The sequence below is a fragment of the Ascaphus truei genome, unplaced genomic scaffold, assembly GCF_040206685.1.
Source record: "Ascaphus truei isolate aAscTru1 unplaced genomic scaffold, aAscTru1.hap1 HAP1_SCAFFOLD_1675, whole genome shotgun sequence".
In the NCBI taxonomy this organism is placed as follows: Eukaryota; Metazoa; Chordata; class Amphibia; order Anura; family Ascaphidae; genus Ascaphus; species Ascaphus truei.
The window spans coordinates 20,001-24,044 of NW_027454569.1; positions in this window are offsets into that span (position 1 = coordinate 20,001).

Here is a 4,044-nt window from a genome sequence, read left to right on the forward strand (position 1 = left end):
GGGAGAGGCGGGAGGAAGACTCGGGGCAGAACATGGCAGGGAGAGGCGGGAGGAAGACTCGGGGCAGAACATGGCAGGAGGAAGATTCGGGGCAGGGAGAGGCGGGAGGAAGACTCGGGGCAGGGAGAGGAGGGAGGAAGACTCGGGGCAGGGAGAGGAGGGAGGAAGACTCGGGGCAGAACATGGCAGGAGGAAGATTCGGGGCAGGGAGAGGCGGGAGGAAGACTCGGGGCAGAACATGGTGGGAGGAAGACTCGGGGCAGAATATGGTGGGAGGAAGACTCGGGGCAGAACATGGCAGGGAGAGGCGGGAGGAAGACTCGGGGCAGGGAGAGGCGGGAGGAAGACTCGGGGCATGGAGAGGCGGGAGGAAGACGGGGCAGGGAGAGGCGGGAGGAAGACTCGGGGCAGTGAGAGGCGGGAGGAAGACTCGGGGCAGGGAGAGGCGGGAGGAAGACTCGGGGCAGGGAGAGGCGGGAGGAAGACTCGGGGCAGGGAGAGGCGGGAGGAAGACTCGGGGCAGAACATGGCAGGGAGAGGCGGGAGGAAGACTCGGGGCAGAACATGGCGGGAGGAAGACTCGGGGCAGGGAGAGGCGGGAGGAAGACACGGGGCAGGGAGAGGCGGGAGGAAGACGGGGCAAGGAGAGGCGGGAGGAAGACTCGGGGCAGGGAGAGGCGGGAGGAAGACGGGAAAGGGAGAGGCGGGAGGAAGACGGGGAAGGGAGAGGCGGGAGGAAGACTCGGGGCAGGGAGAGGCGGGAGGAAGACTCGGGGCAGAGAGAGGCAGGAGGAAGACTCAGGGCAGAACATGGCAGGGAGAGGCGGGAGGAAGACTCGGGGCAGAACATGGCAGGGAGAGGCGGGGGGCAGAACATGGCAGGGAGAGGCGGGAGGAAGACGGGGCAGGGAGAGGCAGGAGGAAGACTCGGGGCAGGAGGAAGACGGGGCAGGTAGAGGCGGGAGGAAGACTCGGGGCAGGGAGAGGCGGGAGGAAGACTCGGGGAAGGGAGAGGCGGGAGGAAGACTCGGGGCAGGGAGAGGCAGGAGGAAGACTCGGGGCAGGGAGAGGCGGGAGGAAGACTCGGGGCAGGGAGAGGCGGGAGGAAGACTCGGGGCAGGGAGAGGCGGGAGGAAGACTCGGGGCAGGGAGAGGTGGGAGGAAGACGGGGAAGGGAGAGGCGGGAGGAAGACGGGGAAGGGAGAGGCGGGAGGAAGACTCGGGGCAGAGAGAGGCAGGAGGAAGACTCGGGGCAGAACATGGCAGGGAGAGGCGGGAGGAAGACTCGGGGCAGAACATGGCAGGGAGAGGCGAGGGGCAGAACATGGCACGGAAAGGCGGGAGGAAGACGGGGCAGGGAGAGGCGGGAGGAAGACTCGGGGCAGGAGGAAGACGGGGCAGGTAGAGGCGGGAGGAAGACGGGGCAGGGAGAGGCGGGAGGAAGACTCGGGGCAGGGAGAGGCGGGAGGAAGACTCGGGGAAGGGAGAGGCGGGAGGAAGACTCGGGGCAGGGAGAGGCGGGAGGAAGACTCGGGGCAGGGAGAGGCGGGAGGAAGATTCGGGGCAGAACATGGCGGGAGGAAGACTCGGGGCAGAACATGGCAGGGAGAGGCGGGAGGAAGACTCAGGGCAGGGAGAGGCGGGAGGAAGACTCGGGGCAGGGAGAGGCGGGAGGAAGACTCGGGGCAGGGAGAGGCGGGAGGAAGATTCGGGGCAGAACATGGCAGGGAGAGGCGGGAGGAAGACGGGGCAGGGAGAGGCGGGAGGAAGACTCGGGGCAGGGAGAGGCGGGAGGAAGACTCGGGGAAGGGAGAGGCGGGAGGAAGACTCGGGGCAGGGAGAGGCGGGAGGAAGACTCGGGGCAGGGAGAGGCGGGAGGAAGACTCGGGGCAGGGAGAGGCGGGAGAAAGACTCGGGGCAGGGAGAGGCGGGAGGAAGACTCGGGGCAGGGAGAGGCGGGAGGAAGACTCGGGGCAGAACATGGCGGGAGGAAGACTCGGGGCAGAACATGCAGGAGGAAGATTCGGGGCAGGGAGAGGCGGGAGGACGACTCGGGGCAGGGAGAGGAGGGAGGAAGACTCGGGGCAGAACATGGCAGGAGGAAGATTCGGGGCAGGGAGAGGCGGGAGGAAGACTCGGGGCAGAACATGGTGGGAGGAAGACTCGGGGCAGGGAGAGGCGGGAGGAAGACTCGGGGCAGGGAGAGGCGGGAGGAAGACTCGGGGCAGGGAGAGGCAGGAGGAAGACTCGGGGCAGGGAGAGGCGGGAGGAAGACTCGGGGCAGGGAGAGGCGGGAGGAAGACTCGGGGCAGGGAGAGGCGGGAGGAAGACTCGGGGCAGGGAGAGGCGGGAGGAAGACTCGGGGCAGGGAGAGGCGGGAGGAAGACTCGGGGCAGAACATGGCAGGGAGAGGCGGGAGGAAGACTCGGGGCAGAACATGGCAGGAGGAAGATTCGGGGCAGGGAGAGGCGGGAGGAAGACTCGGGGCAGGGAGAGGAGGGAGGAAGACTCGGGGCAGGGAGAGGAGGGAGGAAGACTCGGGGCAGAACATGGCAGGAGGAAGATTCGGGGCAGGGAGAGGCGGGAGGAAGACTCGGGGCAGAACATGGTGGGAGGAAGACTCGGGGCAGAATATGGTGGGAGGAAGACTCGGGGCAGAACATGGCAGGGAGAGGCGGGAGGAAGACTCGGGGCAGGGAGAGGCGGGAGGAAGACTCGGGGCATGGAGAGGCGGGAGGAAGACGGGGCAGGGAGAGGCGGGAGGAAGACTCGGGGCAGTGAGAGGCGGGAGGAAGACTCGGGGCAGGGAGAGGCGGGAGGAAGACTCGGGGCAGGGAGAGGCGGGAGGAAGACTCGGGGCAGGGAGAGGCGGGAGGAAGACTCGGGGCAGGGAGAGGCGGGAGGAAGACTCGGGGCAGAACATGGCAGGGAGAGGCGGGAGGAAGACTCGGGGCAGAACATGGCGGGAGGAAGACTCGGGGCAGGGAGAGGCGGGAGGAAGACACGGGGCAGGGAGAGGCGGGAGGAAGACGGGGCAAGGAGAGGCGGGAGGAAGACTCGGGGCAGGGAGAGGCGGGAGGAAGACGGGAAAGGGAGAGGCGGGAGGAAGACGGGGAAGGGAGAGGCGGGAGGAAGACTCGGGGCAGGGAGAGGCGGGAGGAAGACTCGGGGCAGAGAGAGGCAGGAGGAAGACTCAGGGCAGAACATGGCAGGGAGAGGCGGGAGGAAGACTCGGGGCAGAACATGGCAGGGAGAGGCGGGGGGCAGAACATGGCAGGGAGAGGCGGGAGGAAGACGGGGCAGGGAGAGGCAGGAGGAAGACTCGGGGCAGGAGGAAGACGGGGCAGGTAGAGGCGGGAGGAAGACTCGGGGCAGGGAGAGGCGGGAGGAAGACTCGGGGAAGGGAGAGGCGGGAGGAAGACTCGGGGCAGGGAGAGGCAGGAGGAAGACTCGGGGCAGGGAGAGGCGGGAGGAAGACTCGGGGCAGGGAGAGGCGGGAGGAAGACTCGGGGCAGGGAGAGGCGGGAGGAAGACTCGGGGCAGGGAGAGGTGGGAGGAAGACGGGGAAGGGAGAGGCGGGAGGAAGACGGGGAAGGGAGAGGCGGGAGGAAGACTCGGGGCAGAGAGAGGCAGGAGGAAGACTCGGGGCAGAACATGGCAGGGAGAGGCGGGAGGAAGACTCGGGGCAGAACATGGCAGGGAGAGGCGAGGGGCAGAACATGGCAGGGAAAGGCGGGAGGAAGACGGGGCAGGGAGAGGCGGGAGGAAGACTCGGGGCAGGAGGAAGACGGGGCAGGTAGAGGCGGGAGGAAGACGGGGCAGGGAGAGGCGGGAGGAAGACTCGGGGCAGGGAGAGGCGGGAGGAAGACTCGGGGAAGGGAGAGGCGGGAGGAAGACTCGGGGCAGGGAGAGGCGGGAGGAAGACTCGGGGCAGGGAGAGGCGGGAGGAAGATTCGGGGCAGAACATGGCGGGAGGAAGACTCGGGGCAGAACATGGCAGGGAGAGGCGGGAGGAAGACTCAGGGCAGGGAGAGGCGGGAGGAA